This window comes from Helianthus annuus, chromosome 1, assembly GCF_002127325.2.
Source record: "Helianthus annuus cultivar XRQ/B chromosome 1, HanXRQr2.0-SUNRISE, whole genome shotgun sequence".
NCBI classification, from domain to species: Eukaryota; Viridiplantae; Streptophyta; class Magnoliopsida; order Asterales; family Asteraceae; genus Helianthus; species Helianthus annuus.
In genome coordinates this window covers 55,412,978-55,426,310 of record NC_035433.2, presented here as the reverse complement: position 1 = coordinate 55,426,310, position 13,333 = coordinate 55,412,978, and positions in this window count along the sequence as shown.

Here is a 13,333-nt window from a genome sequence, read left to right as displayed (position 1 = left end):
TATACACACACTTATAGTAGAAGATGCCCGCACGACATAAATATTGGTAATCACGTAATATGTTAAGTTTTTTTAATTTATTTTTATTTTTTAAGTTAAAAAAACTATAACAATGCCCTACTCAAATTTAAAAGAATAAAATACTCATTTTTGTGATATATTTTTTTTTAATAATATTAATGTAAGAAAAAGTTATAATTTTTTAAAAATATAGATAAATTGTTGAAAAGTCAACAATCTATATATATTCTAAAGTTTAGTTATATGTTCTATTTTAAAACCAAAATTTATGGTTGTTTTAAGTTGGGTTCTTCTTTCTCTCTCTCTCACTCCACTAAATTAGTCAGCCTCCTTAATGGGCGATGCATTTCTGCCTACCAACAACAATCAAAACAAGTTAGATGATGAAAGAGACTGGTTGACGAACGATGTGTTGTGGCGAAGCTTTTGTTGCGATTGAAGCTCCTTTCAGATTTAGATACAGGTTCGTTATGCGCTTCACCTGATTCGGTCTAGGGTTTGTCTCTAGGAAAATCTTTATATTTTGGCTATTAAGACATTTTTGTATCTGCCCTTCAGTTTCATTTCCCTCTTTTTTCTTCATCGGCATCTGGTTATAATATAATTAGGGGACTTTACCGACTTAACCAATTTGTCAGATTTAGTAATGCAATTACTTATTTATGACCATGTTAGTAATGAGGAATTTTATTGTTTGGGGTATTCCCAGGTTTAACATTTCAAAACCAGGAAGAGAGATGGCGGAAGAAGAGAACGGGGCGGCGGCGCCGGAGAGTTTTGCCTTACTCCTAGAATTTTACGTAGGGCACAAGGGGAAGTTCGGTCACGAGTTTTTGGAGTTTGAGTTCCGACCAGACGGTAAACTTCATTACGCCAATAATTCAAACTACAAGAACGATACCATGATCCGTAAAGAGGTCTTCCTTACTTCTTCTGTTCTCAAGGAATGTCGCCGTGTTGTCTCCGATATCTTAACAGATCATATGGAAGCTACCGGTTTATACTTTGTAAGGTGAGACCTCATGTTTTTGTATAATCTTTTATATAATATATAGAGATAATGTAGTTTATAAAATATAAAGTTTTATAAAGTTGTTAATACCGTATTTAGTGATTTGTTTTATAAACTTATGCTTATGGGGCCAAATTGAGTGTCACTTTGCATTGTTTCATTGTCTTTCAAATTTTGCATACAAGGTGCTCGATGAAATGTCTGTGTGAAAATCAGCAGCGACGGCCAGAGCCAGCGTAGGAGATGGAGCCGGAGTGGGAGCAGAAGAGCCGAAAGGACGCTGTTGTTTATTTTCTTTGCAAAGATCGACATCTTGAACCTGCACACTTCATCGAAGTCGCTCTCGCATCATCAGAAGGTCTTTTTTTAAGAGGTATACATAATACAAATTATTTTGCAAATGAATCCAACATCGTGAGTTTTGATGACATAGTTAACCGTTAAATTTGCTTTTGGAAACTATTAGTGCAGATGTGATTGATAAGCTTAATGTTCTTAGAGGAAAGTGTGTAGTTATGTTAATTTGTGGCAATCTTCATGCAGACAAATAATTTGACCCTTTTATTACAAACCTTGCACAGTTTCAGGCTAGAACTCGAGGTGTTTGATTCAACAGCCGAAGCTGTCATTGTCTGCTTTGATGACACCGCCCAACGCTTGACAAAGGCCACTGCTCATGATATACTCACAACAGAGTCTGGCCTATCAGGCGTCTACAACCTTTATTCTACCAACATCCAGGATAAGTTCACTCCGGTGATAGTAAGAAACCCTGACAACAGCATTTCAGCACTGCCGAATTGTTTGCAGTCTCTTGTGGGCAACACTCAGACCCTCCAGCTTGATTCATGTACGTACTATGATCATGGTTCTTTTGAAAGCTTTAACTGCAAGAATGTTCTTCTAGACGGAGATGGCTGTGGGTGCGTTAGTTCTTCCACACCTCCTTCGCTCCCTAATAAAGACAATGGGGTAGTGCCGATACCGACACCAGTTAAGCACGTTGAAACGACCATAAGGTATATCTCGGTTTATCATTGATTTTGACTTCAAAATAGTTTTGGTAGTTTGCTTCATAGGAGGTGTTTCGCCTAGCTTTTTTTAAGCAAGCTTATAGCTTTTTTAAATCGTCTAGAAAAGTTCCCGTTCTTTCCTTCGCAGGACTACTTATACAGATTCAGATTCAGAAGAGAACGTTGGCGATGATCCACGTGAAAGGTACACCATTTGGACACAAACATACACCTTTAGATTTCACTTTTATAGTGTTAGTAGTAACTCATTAAATTTTAGATACCATTTAACATTTAATTCGCCTTTATTCCAAAGAAACTACCAAAGTCCATTTAACAGTTTCATTTGACTTTATTCTTAGTTAGGCTACATACATTAGATAAAAAAATGCATAACCTACCACTTTTTTAAGGTCTTCCTTTTGTTAATTCACTGCAGGCAGTCGACTGGTGATGGGATTGGGGATGACAGTGCCATGCGTTAATTAAAGTTCGGTCCATGTGTTATCCAATAAGACAGGGAGGCGTGCGAGAGCTACTGCGTTTTTCCATTTATGTTTCATGTTTTTGATTTTGGAAGACATATTTTCCCCCTTTTTTGGCACACGAGTTATGCCAACAGAACAAATTACGATCCATGGTTTAATAAAGTTTTAGCATGCCTCTTTATATGCGTCTTTGTCTTACGTACACTGCTACTACAGATTACTTACTTTGCCTTTTGGGTTATTATATCTCAACAATTATTATGTGGTTTTACTTTGTTTGATATAATTAAGTTGTTTAACTTAACATGAGACCAACTAATTTGTTACGACCCGTTTAACATGTTAGTTACAACCCTTCCCCCTGTATTGTTTAACCTGTTATAGCGTGGTCTCAAAAGGCAAAATAAAGACAATAACTATTATGTTAGTTACAACCCTTCCCCCTGTCGTTCCAGAAAAAACAATAACTATTATGCATGTCGTGCATCACACGAGTGTTCCCCCTAGTATATTTTAAAGGATTGTATCGTATCTTTAAAAGTTGTAATTATTTAAACTCTTGGTATGATCTAAAATTAAAATTTTGTCCTTATATATATTTATATGAGAAGAATTTTTGTAAGAATAAAAAAGAAGAAATTTCAACCAATAAAAATGATTCATTTTACTTAATTTAATTTTCGTATTTAATATTAGTGTAAGGGTATATTGCTAAACTTAGATAGATCATTAATTGGTAGTCTTCATTTCTAATAGCTAACTACATTAAATTTGTAACATATTTAAAAAAAACATATTTTTCAAAAATAGAAAAAATATATAATTTAAAGTGTAACATAAATTACGAGTTGTGTAGGATGAATTACGAGCTGTGTAGGATAAATTCCAATATGTGTAGGATAAATTTTGATGTGTGTAACAAAAAAATTTAAGTGTGGAGGATGATAGTGTTTATTACTGTTTTGGCCAAAAAATCACACAAGGATAATGTAATCAAATCTGATTTTGTGAGGTGTGATGCTTGAAAAAATGAACAAATGTATGAACAATGGATGAATGAAATGAATGTTGGACACAAGGATTTATACGAGGAAAAATCCCTTGATTAATGTATGATCTCCGGCACAAAAAACCTCGGGTGATGGAAGCTACCAATCACCAAGTATATTAAACAAATAATGTATACAAATCGGGATGACAATAAGCTTGTTACAAGGATCACTAGTGTGCAAAAAGTGTGTAATCGCCAATGAGTTGTAGAGAGTTCTCGAGAGTGTGTGTGTGTTGCTAATTGTTCTAGCTATTCAAGCTTGTCATCCCCTTATAAAAATAGAAATAAGCTAACAAACTAACAATCTGAAAAAGATGCTATCTTCCCACGATCTCCACAACGGTCATGAAGGCCATGCACGTGCAGAATTAGAAGGCATATTCCCCTGGAATCTCGGCAAGACCAAGTCCCACTCGAATACTCCTGCAAAACGAGTTCAAATATAATGGAAACAATTGTTAGTATAAGGATAATAATGAGGATCCTGGATCCTTATTCCTGCAACATCTTCTAAGGATCCTTAATTCAAACTGAACTGAGGATCCGTGGTCCTGGCTGCACTTGAGGATCCGTGATCCATAAGTTATGAAAATCCATCCCTAACAATAGCCCCCAAAATATGAGGAATTAAATATAACTGGATGAGTCATAGTTTCTGGTTTATCTCGAACGAGTTGGTTAGCGAAATTATAGCCGTTGCAATAGGACTAGCCGTTGGAAGGGTGACGTCAGCGACAAGACTTCCCTGCACAATCATCATTATATATACAGAGTTAGAGATAAGGATCAAGATGCATTTAAATTCGAGCGTTTCACCCCTTTAAATCTTCATCCGGAGATCAAACATGTATTCTCTTTCTCCTTCTCTCTAAATTCTTCTCTTCCGATCCTCTATTCTCCGAGCATCCATGGCTAAAATGACTCTCCGATCCTCACCTACTAAGGATCCTAAGAAAGACAGCCCTTTGAAAAGCCAGGGTGTAACTAAAAACCCTTCGCTGGAACTCTGCCGTTTCACCGATCCTGAAATTGATCGGATTCGCCATTGCTTCCCGGCTGAAGCCGTCTTCAGATCCTTTGACTGTTCGATGAAGAGCGATTGTGTCTCCGATGCTTGGGTCACTTTTTCGGTAACCCCTTTTTGATAGGGTTTTCTTATCCTTTCCCTGCTTTTACACAATCCTTCTTCACACTCACGGGCATGTGCTACATACAGGCCATCCCAATGATGTGGAGAGTTCTTTATACCCTTGAGAACATCATCGAGCAGGAGGGTGTTGAAAAAGGGATGTCTGAATTGAGTCAAATGTACAACCTTGTTAGCCACGGTTCCCATCGCTTTCTGTTTAAACACAAACCCGGCCAGCCTCATCCTATCCTCAAAACCACCAAAAATGATACCCACTGGAGAAACCAGTTCTTCTTTGTAAGGAGGTACTCAATTCCAGATGGGAAAGACCTTCCCAAAAGATGGATCACCCAGGGTAGGATATGGGATCCTTAGACAAGGACCAAAGTAGGATTCTTTTTCTTTTAAGGATAACTGATCCTTTTTTCTGTTTCTATTGTCTAGCTATCTCGCTTTCTCATATCCAAGAAACACCTGCAACAAAAGAAAGGATTTATGCCTTCTGGAACCTTGATCCTGCTGTAAGGACATTTCAAGTCAAAGCAAAAGATTCATAAGAAGTATCCTACGGTTCCTTCACAATGTCAAGTAAGTATTCAAATTTATGTATAAATATTTAAATGAAAGTAAAATATGAATACTTATCTGTGTTTTGCATTTGTAGGCGCTGGAAAATCATCACAATCAGCTTCCAGGTTCAGTGTCAGTGACCTTGATGCGTTTGTGTCACACACCTAATTTCCACGTGTCACCGGTGGGCCCGGTGGGGGAGTAACGTGACGTAGTTGATATCATCATAGTCAAACAACACAAATTATAATGCACGGCGGAAGCAATAAAATAGATTTATTTCAACCAAACGAATTGTAATATCCAAGTATCACATAGTAGCTGAAATAGATCCACAGGCGGATCAATATAAAAAGGAAAATTGTTCAACAGATGAAAGGCATCCCAAGCTTGCGAGACTCTAAAGATGCTAAGGAGTAGCCAGCCTATTACGTGTAGAACCTGCACTTAATCTTTTTGGGGAAAATACGTCAGTTTACACTGGTAAATACATTTTAGCTGACTCATTTTGAAAATGTTGTAAACATTGATTTAAATGCACATGGCACAAAACTTTTTATAACTTGGGGATAATTAATCAAGTTTAATCTTGTAAAAGAATTACATGTTCGTTATGCGTTCAGTCGCCCGGTTCGTGCCGGGTTTTAAGGTTAATTGACACACCACATAGTATAAAACCGCGGCGGGAAACCAACGGTTATACCTTAACAAACATGGACACATTGTCGGGTGTACGCCTACACCCGCGTGTCAAGGTCGTGGCCATTTCGTAAAATGATGCCAAGGATATCCAGGACATGGTCATTAAGCTCCCAAAGGCGTAAAACAAACAAAACCAGTTTTCAAACGGGCCACATTGATAATACCCAACTACTAATGAGTTAGGGTCAATTGCCCGACCAAGCGGTATTTTATATACCGTACCCCCAAGCCCGTATAAGGGAAAATAAGTTAAAAGTATTTACCTGAGCAAGTATAAAACCACAATAAGCAAATGCAAGCGTCTTTTACTGGTCTCCTATTATGGAACGAAGGTTTATAATAACCTATTAGAATCCTAACGGGTCTTTAATTTAGCCTAAGCTTAGACCGGTTAGTTTCAAAGGATAAATACGGTTTAATCGCATGAAAGGCGGAAACCGGAAATGGAATGTGATTTAGACCCAACAAGTTTGGAGGCTTGTATATTATGGGTAAACTAAACACGTTCTAAATTTTGAGACAAAGATGATACGGTTTGACCCATTTCGGCTAATATGTGCAAACTAGTTACATAAGCTGATCCGAATGCGAAAAATGCGTAACGGGTAACCATATGATTCATATACAAGTTTCCTGAGATTATATGCACTAAATATGTTGTGATATCAGTAAGATATGTCCTATTATGCCCCAAATGATTTTAAACTCAACATACGCCTCATAAGGGCATTTTGGTCATTTAAAAGGGTGTAAAAGAGTTAAACTAACATTCTGAGTTATATATCTGAATAGATCAGTAAATATACTTAGTTAACTTTGTTATAACAGTATATTATCAAATATGTGTGAATTTTATTAATTATAACCATCTTATGCACCAAAAGGGCATTTTGGTAATTTCACATAAGCCCTAAAGGTCAAAACTGGAAATCTGAGTTTGAATCTTTAGTTTATTGTTATAATGTAGAATTCTACTAAGTATATCAGTAGGTATTGACCCTTATGCATATAAACTAGTTTTGACATAGACTATGTTGTAAAAAATGCCTAAAGAGGCGATTTGGAGCCATTTCCGGGTTTTAGACGAAAAGATGATATTTTTATAATTCCAGAAGGCTCAAAATAATACATTTATCATAATAAATCAGTAGAACAAGGTTTGAGGCCAAAAGGATTTATAAAACCCATTTTATAGCCAAAAAGGGCATAACCGGCAATTACCGAAATAAGTTTGGAACTCTAAGTTATATTCAGCCTAAAAATAAATAAAAATCTTTAAAAGTCCCAAAATATTATTATATATCAGTGGGTATAAAGTTTTGATATAAAATTTGGGTTTAGTTAGGCTATATGCTAATTAATTATTAAGAAAGCTTCTAATTACGCTAATGAGCATAACTCTTACTCTAGACCTCAAACTGATGTCAAATTTTGGGTACAAGTTTATAATTCAGTAACTAAGATGTTTACTCTTTTACATTATTAAAAATCACATTTTATGGATATTTGGGCATAATAGTCAACGTATGGCATTTATCGGAAACTTGCATACTAATTATACAACTAGTGAACTAAGCCGTATAATCACAAGTGGTTATACCAACATGTTACTAGGTCCAAAAGAAGCTCTAAGGCATTCCTACTCTTGGCAAAAACGGGTCAGAACTGAAAGTTAAAGCGAAAGTCAAACTAAGTGACTTTCGGTTCCAAAACGGGTCTAATCAGAAAATTGTCGAGTTGAACATGTTGGGACATGTCCTTACATTGGTTACCATGTTATATTAATGATCAAACAGGTTGCATGTATCCTACATTGCTAATTATGCGTTTATTTGGATTTAGACATTCTGTTGACTTTTTAAAGTGTACTTTGACTCGACAATTAACATGGTTAGAGTGGAATCTGGAAATACCCTTTTAAGGGTTTGTTACCCACATAATTACCTTCTTAAAGGTATTTTTAATTCGAGATATTACTGCGTAATTATGGACTAATCTCGAAGTCAAACCTTAATTACGATGGTTTGACTTTTAGCTAATCAACTAAGCTAAAAGGGATTAAAAAGGATTAAGGACACTTACAAAGGTCCTAATTAGGGTTAGAGACTTAATGAGAACTTGTTGCTGTCCAGAAAAGTTCGAGAGAAGTCTTGAGCCAAAGTTCCAAATGAGCAAGTGCATATGGTTACAACACAAGTCCTTATATAGTGAACCAAAGGTCCAAGATCATGCCAAGTGACTCTATAAGTGTTATGAGATGATCCCAGGTGCCCCTATGGGGCTAAATACTGCCTAGCAAGTCCCTGGTTTCGAAAACCATCCTCTTAAGTCGGTGCAACAGGCTGAACAGGCAGCTGTCCATTTTCTGCTGCCAGCGACAGTCTTACGGACCGTAAGCTTAAGGCCTTGCGGTCCGTAAGCTCCTCTTGCGGACCGTATGCTAAAACAGTTACGGTCCGTAACCGACCTTTGTTGAAATCGCCCACGTACCCATCTTACGGACCGTAAGACTAGGTCCTTGCGGTCCGTAACCGGTGGCCAGAAAACAAAAATTTTGCAAACTTCAAGCCTTGACCATGCAACTTCGTGGATTCCGAATCTCATGCTAATATTTTCAGTTGTGGGACCAGTTTGCTCAGCCATTGCATGCCTAACATGCTTCTTACAACTTTGGCTTCTTGTGAAGGTAAAAAATGACGGAAAATACAAGAATAAGTCTTGGACTCTTAATAGTTGGACATGTTTTAATTATTTATTCTAATTTCCATTAGAATAACATTTAAACTAGCATTTTCTTGCAGTAACATTATTAATAGTCCAATCTCCATATAAAGATGGAATTTTATTTATTTAGAAACAACCGGTTAATATATATAAGATGTTTATCAAATGATTTAAGGATCTTGGAATTTGTGATTTGGGTCGCTTAGAGGTATTTTAATAACATGTCGCCCTTGGGCCGTTCAGAGGTATTTTAAATAACATGACACCCTTTTATTTAAAATCCTACCATACATCTTTTTATTTAATCCGGCTTTCCTGACACGTTTGTCACTCAAGGCACGTGTCTTTATTTTATTGGACAGGAATTTCCGAGGTGTTACATCCTCACCCCCTTAAAAGAAATCTCGACCTCGAGATTTATTAAAACAATTGAGGGTATTTTTCCTTCATTGTGGACTCCAACTCCCACGTATAATCGGGACCTCTTCGCCCATCCCATTTGACCTTGACAATGGGCACATACTTCCTTCGAAGCTTCTTTACCTGTCGATCTTCAATCGACACTGGTTTTTCCACAAATTTTAAGCTTTCGTCTATATACACATCTGTGTGTGGTATGACTAGTGATTCATCAGCTAGACATTTCTTCAGATTGCAGATGTGGAACACATTGTGAATACCACTGAGCTCTTCAGGCAAGTTTAACTTATAAGCCACTGACCCAACACATTCGATGATCTCGAATGGTCCTATATACCTCGGGCTTAACTTACCCTTCTTACCAAATCGCATCACCCCTTTCCAGGGTGATACTTTGAGCAGAACCTTGTCGCCAACCTCGAACTTGAGGGGTTTTCGTCTTTTATCCGCATAGCTCTTCTGCCTATCTCGGGCAGCTTTCAAGCGGTCACGAATTTGGACAATTTTTTCCGTTGTCTCAAAGACTAAATCAGGACCTGACAATTGAGTATCTCCTACTTCTGCCCAACAGATGGGCGTTCTGCACTTTCTACCATATAGTGCCTCAAAAGGTGCAGCCTGAATACTAGTATGGTAGCTATTGTTGTAGGAGAACTCGACCAAAGGTAGGTGTCTATCCCAGCTACCCCCTAAGTCAATCACACATGCACGCAGCATGTCTTCCAAAGTCTGGATGGTACGCTCACTCTGCCCATCCGTCTGAGGATGGTAAGCTGTACTAAAGTTTAATTGCGTACCCAAAGACTGTTGGAAACTCTTCCAAAAATGCGACATGTATCTGGTATCCAGATCAGAGATAATAGACACTGGTACCCCATGCAGGGACACGATTTTATCGACGTACAGCTGGCCAACATGTCCGAACTGTAAGTCTCCTTAATGGGTAGGAAATGTGCTGACTTAGTCAGTCTATCAACTATTACCCAAATAGTGTCATTTCCTTTTTGCGTTTTAGGCAACTTGGTGATGAAGTCCATCGTTACCATTTCCCATTTCCACTTGGGGATTTTAGGCTGTTGTAGCAAACCTGACGGCTTCTGATGCTCAGCCTTGACTTGAGTACATGTCAGACATTTGGCTACATGGGCAGCTATAGACTTCTTCAAGCCTATCCACCAATAATTTGGCTTCACATCCTGGTACATCTTATCCGCTCTAGGATGGATGGAATATCTGGAACTGTGGGCTTCCTGAAGGATAACGTCTCGAAGACCTCCATAAACAGGAACCCATATTCTTCCATTTAATCTCAGGATTCCGTCTTTGCCATAGGATAACTGCTCTTCAGTTACTCCTAACTTTTCATTTGAATAGTTAGCTTCCAACACAGCTTCCTTTTGTGCAGCTAACAACCTCTCATTCAGACTATTCTTGATTTCAATGCTCTTAGCATTGATTCTGATTGTCTTCACTCTTTCTTTTCTGCTCAGGGCATCTGCGACTACATTGGCCTTGCCTGGGTGGTATCTTATTTCACAATCATAATCGTTCAGAGTTTCCATCCAGCGTCGCTGCCTCATATTCAAATCTTTCTGATTGAACAGGTGTTGAAGGCTTTTGTGATTAGAATAGATCACACATTTAGTCCCATACAGGTAATGCCTCCAAAGTTTAAGTGCAAAAACAACGGCACCCAACTCCAAGTCATGGGTGGTGTAATTCTTCTCGTGCACCTTTAGCTGTCGTGAAGCATAGTCAATGACTTTGCCTTTCTGCATTAACACACAACCCATGCCTGTGTGTGATGCATCACAATAAACTATAAACTCTTCAATTCCATCTGGCAATGACAACACAGGGGCATTGCTCAACTTTTGCTTCAAAATATCAAATGACTCTTGCTGCTTAGGCCCCCAATTGAACTTGCTATTCTTGCGAGTTAGGAGAGTCAGGGGTGCTGCAATCCTTGAGAAATTCTCGATAAAGCGTCTGTAGTAACCTGCCAGTCCTAGGAAACTGCGGATCTCCGTAGGCGTCATGACAGCTTCAACTTTAGCGGGATCCAATTGGATACCACGCTCACTCACAACGTGTCCAAGAAATTGGACTTCTCGAAGCCAAAACTCGCATTTAGAAAATTTGGCATAGAGCTTTTCTTGGTGAAGTAATTTAAGAATACATCGAAGATGCTTCTCGTGGTCAGCTTGGCTTTTCGAGTAGATGAGGATGTCATCGATGAAGACAATGACAAATTTATCCAAATACGGCTTGCAAACGCGATTCATGAGATCCATGAATGCGGCAGGTGCATTTGTGAGCCCAAAAGGCATCACTAGGAACTCGAAATGACCGTAACGAGTCCTAAATGCAGTCTTGTGCACATCTTCATCCTTGACCTTCAATTGATGGTAGCCTGATCTTAAATCAATTTTGGAATAGTAGCTTGCTCCTTGCAACTGATCGAACAGATCGTCGATCCTGGGTTACGGATACCTATTCTTTATAGTGACCTTGTTAAGCTCACGGTAATCGATGCACAAACGCATCGAACCATCTTTCTTTTTGATGAACAAGATCGGTGCTCCCCATGGAGACGAACTTGGTCTAATAAAACCTTTGGCTAGCAGATCATCTAGCTGTGTTCTTAATTCCTTCATTTCTGTTGGCGCCAATCTATACGGTGCTCTTGCAACAGGTGCGGTTCCTGGAATGATTTCGATTCTAAACTCTACTTGCCTATCTGGTGGCAAACCAGGTAGTTCTTCCGGGAAAACTTCAGGGTAGTCAGAGATGACTGGAATATCTTCAATCTTGGGCTTCTCCTTACCAATGGATACCTGTGCCATATAAATGACACAGCCCTTCTTCAGACATTTGGATGCCTTTAGCATAGCCACTTGCTCAGGCAATCGATGTTGAGTATCTCCCTGAATGGTTAGTGGTTCTCCAGACGGAGTCTTGATCACCACCTGCTTCTTGTTGCACACGATCTGGGCTTGGTTATGTGATAACCAATCCATACCCAATACTACATCGAAACCGGCTAGCTTAAAGGGTAACAGGGATAAAGGAAAAAAGTGGTTCCTAATGGATATGACACATCCATCTAACATAGTCGAAACTATTTCCATGGTTCCATCAGCTAACTCTACCTCATAATTTGCATTTAAGGGTTTAACAGGTAATTTTAACAATTCACAAAACTTATTATCCACAAAGGATTTATCTGCTCCAAAATCAAATAACACTCTTGCGAAAACATTATTAATGAGGAACGTACCGGTTATGACATTGTCGTTCTGGATGGCCTCCTGAACATTCATTTGAAAGACCCTGGCGTTGGTCTTCTTTCCATCTTCAGTCTTCTTCACCAGCTTTGGGCAGTTAGTCTTGATGTGCCCTTTTTCATTGCAACTATAACAAGTTGCATCCTTTAATTTCTTGCACTCAAGAGTCCTATGCTCAGAGGACTTACAGATCCCACACGCCTTCGGCTGGGATTTCTGTTCATACCTGCACCTCCCGAAATTGTGCTTCTTGCAAACCTTGCACTTAGGCCTATCGCCCGACTGTTGATCATTCTTCTTGGTTTTCGACCCCTTCTTGTGGTTACGGTTCCCTCTATGTTTCTTGCCTGACTGACGTGAACTATCATCTTCACGTTTCCTCTTTTCAGAGTCCGCATTTCTTAATGATCTCTGTCTCACTGCATCCAGAGTGAGAGACAGAGATATATCAGCTACAGATCTGAATGTAGTAGGCCGAGAGGCTTTCACGCTAGCCTTGATTTCTGGGGCCAGACCCCCAATGAAACGCGCGATCCTCTTGGGTTTAGGGGTTACCAGGTATGGAACCAATCTGGACAAGGTGTTGAAACTGGTAAGGTATGCCTGGCAATCCAGGTTCTTCATAACTAGCGATAGGAAATCAGACTCTATCTTTTCAACCTCATGTTGAGGGCAGTAGTTATCCTTGATAAGAGCAACAAATTGCTCCATGACATATTGTACAAGGCAACCTTTCCAGAGGCTTGGATCAACGCCCTCCACCATGCTAGGGATTCACCTTTAAATGAATGGGATGCAAACTTAACCATATCACTCTCAGCGCAACCACTAATATTCACCACTGTCTCTATTTCATCTAGCCAAGTCATGCAATCCACTGCCCCTTTCTCCCCAGTAAAATCCCGGGGTTTACAAG